The sequence below is a fragment of the Zootoca vivipara genome, chromosome 2, assembly GCF_965207765.1.
Source record: "Zootoca vivipara chromosome 2, rZooViv2.hap1.1, whole genome shotgun sequence".
NCBI lineage: Eukaryota > Metazoa > Chordata > Lepidosauria > Squamata > Lacertidae > Zootoca > Zootoca vivipara.
This window is the reverse complement of record NC_142584.1, coordinates 105,738,720-105,745,166: the sequence shown is the minus strand read 5'-3', so window position 1 is coordinate 105,745,166 and position 6,447 is coordinate 105,738,720.

The window sequence follows — 6,447 nt, the reverse complement described above, 5'->3', positions numbered from 1 at the left end:
TGTGTCTGAAATAGTTCAGGAGAGCAATCCTGAAGCCATTTTGACTCTCCCAAATTGACCTCAAATTATTTCTCTGCAAGGAGGAAGGAAATGGGAAAGCCTCCCCATTGTCTTTTGCTTACAAATCCTGTCTTAAGGGCATATTTGTGTATGAGCCTGTGACCTGGATTCAGGAACTAAAGTATTAACCATCACCAAAGAATGGTCAGGCTGCCCAGGTAATGCAATCAGTGACCATTATCGGGTATCCTAGCAGACAGGAATTCTGCTGTAGAAGGCCTCCTTCTGTGATGTATGTATGATGTTTCAGGTGGTGGTGGTCTTGGGCTACAGAGATGGCAATTTCAAAAGTCTTTATAAGGGATTGTGCACCATCATTCAGGGTTCTCTCCTCCTGCGTGTGGGGGAGTGAGGACCCTGTTGCAGCAGTTTAATAAAGATCAGGCTTACTAGCTGCTTTGCTTCTCAATATACCATATTCTGGTCGGCCTCTGTTGTTTTCTCCTACCGATAGGGAACCCACTACGGCAGGGGGTCCCCAAAGCCCAGGGGCCGGATGCGGCCCAATCACCTTCTCAATCCGCCCCATGGACGGTCCAGGATTCAGCATGTTTTTACATGAGTAGAATGTGTCGTTTTCTAAAAAATGCATCTCTGGGTTATTTGTGGGACCTGCCTAGTGTTTTTACATGAGTAGAATGTGTGCTTTTATTTAAAATGAATCTCTGGGTTATTTGTGGGACCTGCCTAGTGTTTTTACATGAGTAGAATGTGTGCTTTTATTTAAAATGAATCTCTGGGTTATTTGTGGGGCATAGGAATTCGTTCATTTATTTATTTTTTCAAAATATAGTCCGGCCCCACACAAGGTCTGAGGGACAGTGGCCTGGCCCCCTGCTGAAAAAGTTTGCTGACCCCTGCACTAGGGGCTCTTGGATACCCCATAAGGAAAAAGGAGGGTGTTATGTACTGAGCTGAATCCTAGAACAATAGGATTCAGAATCAGCGGGAGCTACCCAATCCAACTCCAGGTGGAAGTGAATCCGCAACCTGATTGGCCTGCTGGAGCAGCCAATCAGGCGGCTGGCAGAAGCGAATCTGCTACCTGATTGGCCTGTAGGAGCAGCCAATCAGGCTGCAGGCAGAAGTCAATCCACAGTATAATTGGCCCACAGGTGTAGCCCTGAAGTAGCCAATCACGCAAGGCCCATTGTGTAAATAATGTATATAAGCAGATGGTTTTGGGAAAAGAGCCATTCTTCTTCTCCTCTTCTCCTTGATGACTATGAGCTGAATAAAGAGCATGAAATTCACTCTCGACTCCGAGTACATTTCACTGGCGACGAAGGTGGGATCCTGCTGAGCTGACCGCCACAAACGCACTGCACCGCAGCACCGCCACCTGCTGCACCGCTGCATCGCACTGTGCATCCAGGCTTCAGCTCCAGGACCCAAGGAACCCAGAATGGCAACCGACAGCAGCTTCTCGCCATTCAAACCAGCATCAGGAGACTGGGAAGGGTACGCCGCCCGTTTCAACTTCCTCCTGCAAGCGAAAGAAGTCACCAACGATGCCATGAAGAGGGCGACATTCTTCAGCGTCTGTGGAGAGGAGACGTTTGAAATCGCCCGGGCTCTCCTTGCACCTAGAGATGTCGCTACCGTCTCTTACAAAACAATAATGGAACGGCTGAAGGAGCACTTCTCACCACAGCCCTCGGTGGTAGCTTGCCGAAATGCCTTCTACGCAAAGCGGCAAGCCCCGGGGGAAACCATAACTGGGTTTGTGACCTCCCTCCGCCAAGCCGCCCGGCTATGCAACTTCTCAGAGTTGGAGAACATGCTTCGTGACCGCCTCGTCGGTGGCCTGAGGGACGAGATGTTGCAACGACGCCTCTACGCCAAAAAAGACCTCACGTTCCAGATTGCTCTGGAGGAAGCCCTGGCAACCGAAGCCGCCGAGAGGTCAACGCAAGAGGCACGACCGGCCCCGCCATCCCAACCGAGGGTCTACCACGAAGACCTCACCGACGAATCCGAATCTGACAGGGAGGAAGTACACCGAGTACAGCGGCGCACTCAAGCAGCACACACACCACAGCAGCCTCGACGAGAAGGAGGGAACTGTGCAAGCTGCGGGGAGAACCACGAGAGGAGGACCTGTCGTTTCCGCAACGCAGAGTGCAGGCAGTGCAGAAAATTGGGACACATCGCCCGGGTGTGTCGGGCTCGACTCACCCGTCGACAAGCATCAGATGACCGACCCAGGAGCCCCAGGTCACACGGCACCATGCACCAAGGCAACTCGACGGAGATCACGGACTACCAGGTATTCCAGTTGCCCCATCCCAGCACAGAGAAAATTTATATAGAGGTACAGATAGAGGGAGCCCCATGCCGCATGGAGCTGGACACGGGTTCAACTCTATCCATAATCTCGGCCCGAACATTAAGGGAACTGTGCCCTAATGGGGGTCCCAAACTAAGGCCGGCCCCATTCACCCTCCGGGACTTCCAGAAACGTAAGGTCCCTACAATGGGGGTGGGGACCTTCAGGGTGCAATATCGAGGGCGAAAGCAACAATTGGACTTGCTGGTAGTTAAGGGCCCCTACGTTAGCTTACTGGGACTGGCATGGTTTGCACCTCTGGGGCTAGCCGTTACCGGGGTGAACCGCACTAGCTTACAAGTGGACGTGGACGCCATATGCAAAGAGTTTCCAGGGGTTTTCGATGGGGCATTGGGACGATATACAGGACCCCCCATTGCCCTACAGCTAGACCCCGCTGTACGACCCATCAGGCACAAGGCCCGCCGGGTCCCGTTCGCCCTGAAACCCCGCATAGACGAGGAATTGGACCGGCTCGTGGAGCAAGGAGTACTGGAGCCGGTGCCCAACGCCCCCTGGGAAACTCCAATTGTCACACCCGTCAAGCCTAACGGTTCGGTCCGCATCTGTGCAGACTACAAATGCACCATAAACAAGGCTCTCACGGCCCATGCATACCCAGTGCCAGTGGTCAGCCATGTCCTCGCCACCCTGGCTGGGTCAAAAATCTTTGGCAAACTGGACTTGGCCCAAGCGTATCAACAGTTGCCTGTGGACGAAGCCACAGCAGAGGCTCAGACGATTGTGACGCACAGAGGGGCATTCAGAGTAAAGCGGCTGCAATTTGGCGTTAGCGTGGCACCAGGCATATTCCAGAATCTAATGGACTCTCTCCTTAAAGGGATTCCTGGCGTCACCCCTTTCTTCGATGATGTACTGATCGCCGGGCCCACACCAGAGGAATTTGAGGACCGCCTCCGCTCCGTCCTGCACCGTTTCCAGACGGCGGGCCTCAAGGTGAAGCGGGAAAAGTGTTTACTGGGAGTGCCGCAGGTGGACTTTCTGGGATTTAAGGTGGACGCAGAAGGGGTCCATCCAACCGGTGACAAGGTGCGGGCCATTTGTGAGGCCCCAGCGCCCAAGAGCAAGCCCGAACTTCAGTCATTCTTGGGACTATTGAACTTTTACCATGCCTTCCTTCCCCATAAGGCAGCGGTAGCGGAGCCCCTACACAGACTCCTAGATAAAAGGGCCCCTTGGGTGTGGGGCCAGCGACAAAGGGCCGCATTCCAGGCAGTCAAGGACTTGCTCGTCTCGAACTCGGTCTTGGCACACTTCGACGAGAGGCTGCCAGTGGTGCTGGCATGCGACGCCTCTCCCTATGGCATCGGCGCTGTCCTGGGACACCAACTCCCGGATGGAAGAGAGGTGCCGGTGGCATACTTCTCCCAGACGCTTGCTGCAGCCGAACGAAACTACTCACAGATTGACAAGGAGGGTCTGGCAATCGTGAAGGGCGTAAAAAAATTCCATGATTTCTTGTACGGGCGGCCCTTTACCATAGTGACTGACCACAAGCCGTTGCTTGGCCTGTTTGCCCCCGAGAAGCAGACCCCCCAAGTGTTGTCTCCACGTGTCCTCAGGTGGTCAATTTTCCTTGCCGGCTACCAGTATGCACTAATCCACCGCCCTGGGAAGGCGATGGGCCACGCAGACGCCCTCAGCAGGCTACCACTACCAGAAACAGGCCCCGACCCAGCGCCTGCGCAAGAGGTTATGACCCTGGAGCTGCTTCCCGACCGACCCATTCAGGCACAAGAAGTTGCGCACCATTCCACAAAAGATAGGGTCATCTCCCGGGTCCTGGACTGGGTGTGGCGAGGATGGCCCAGCAGCAGCCCCGGGCCAGAATTTGCTGGCTACACAAACCGCAAACATGAACTGTCGGCCCACAAGGGGTGCCTGTTATGGGGAAGCAGGGTTGTTGTTCCCCAGCCCCTCCGCAAAAGGGTCCTCACAGCCCTACACGAGACACACCCAGGGGTAGTGAGGATGAAGGCCCTTGCCAGGAGTTATGTGTGGTGGCCGGGGATTGACAGAGAGATAGAGGCCTGGGTCCAACACTGCCAGACCTGCCAAGAATCCCGCCCGGATCCCCCAAGGGCCCCAGTCCAGCCCTGGGAGTCCGCCCGACATCCATGGTCACGCTTGCACGTGGACTTCGCTGGCCCCTTCCAGGGAAAAACATTCTTCATAGTGGTGGATTCCTACACCAAATGGCTGGAGGTCGCACTGGTACCGTCCACTTCTACGGCGGCAGCCATCCGGGTACTACGTAAGCTTTTTGCAACCCACGGGCTCCCTGACACCCTCGTCTCGGACAATGGAACCGCATTCACGTCAGAGGAGTTCCAGACCTTCACAGCGCAGAACGCCATCCGCCACATCCGCTCAGCACCATTCCACCCTGCCACCAATGGCCAAGCGGAGCGCATGGTGCGGACCACCAAGGACAGCCTCCGCCGCATGACACAAGGGGACTGGGAATACCGCCTTGCCGCATTTCTTCTAGCACAGCACAGCACCCCAAGCACAACGACGGGCCGGAGCCCAGCTGAACTACTAATGGGCCGGCGCCTTGCAACTAGACTGGACCGACTTCACCCCGACAGAGCTCAGGATGAGGTAGTGGTGGGGAAAGGCAGGAACCCCCGGACATTTGTGGCCCAGGACGCAGTGTACGCAAAGAATTTTGGGGCAGGCCCAGCATGGGTACCCGCCACAGTCACCAAGGTGACCGGTCCCGTGTCGTACGAGGTACTAACGGAAGGGGGGCAATGTTGGCGCCGCCACTGCGACCAGCTACGGCGACGATTCCCAGGAGGAACCCGGGAGGAGAGCGGGACAGAGGGGTCCCAAGGGGACAGCAGGGCAGTGAGGCCTGTAGAGCGAGAGGGGTGGGCAGGGGAAGCAGAAGCAGTAGGCACAGAGGGGCGCCCCGAGGCTGGAAGGACACCGGAACCAGAGCCACAACCTAGTGGTTCAGTGGCGCCAGACCAGACAGCCCCGGCACAGCCAGCAGCCTCGGAACACGAGCCAGAACCAGAACCCCTGACCAAGGAACACCCCAGGCCACAACGCACACGGAGGCGGCCAGCAGACCTTGGGGACTACGAATGCAACTTCCCGGGCAGGACTGGAACTTAGAGGGGAGGGGTGTTATGTACTGAGCTGAATCCTAGAACAATAGGATTCAGAATCAGCGGGAGCTACCCAATCCAACTCCAGGTGGAAGTGAATCCGCAACCTGATTGGCCTGCTGGAGCAGCCAATCAGGCGGCTGGCAGAAGCGAATCTGCTACCTGATTGGCCTGTAGGAGCAGCCAATCAGGCTGCAGGCAGAAGTCAATCCACAGTATAATTGGCCCACAGGTGTAGCCCTGAAGTAGCCAATCACGCAAGGCCCATTGTGTAAATAATGTATATAAGCAGATGGTTTTGGGAAAAGAGCCATTCTTCTTCTCCTCTTCTCCTTGATGACTATGAGCTGAATAAAGAGCATGAAATTCACTCTCGACTCCGAGTACATTTCAGAGTGGTTTTTCTAACAACATACCCCTGCTTTAAACCAACCACCTCCAATCCAGTGTCCTCCAGAAATTTTGGACCTCAGCTTCCATCAGCCCATGTGGCCAATGGTGAGGGATGATGGGAGCTGTGGTTCTGCACTGTCTGGAGCTGCTGGTTAACCTCCTCCACAAGCCAAGATACAGGCAAATGGGAGTGAGTTGAGTGGCTGAGAATATGCCTAAATAAGGATGGTCCTTTCCAACTGTACGATTCTACGAGCGCGCTCGGCACGGCAACCTTTGAAGACTGATCTCCCCCACCAGCGACTTTAAATGCCTACGCTCGACACAATTAGAGAGCGAATTTTAGATTCCGGAGCGCGTGGACCCGCCTCTGACGTTCGCCCCCCCTCTCCTCCCCCCGCGCGCTCTGAACTTCTTTCCTCCACCCCTTAAGACCGGATGAACGGTGCAATTCTGGGACCGCCTCCCATTGGCTGGAGCCAGGAGGGATCGCCCGCGGCTGTAAAGCGGCTGGATCTGCTGGGC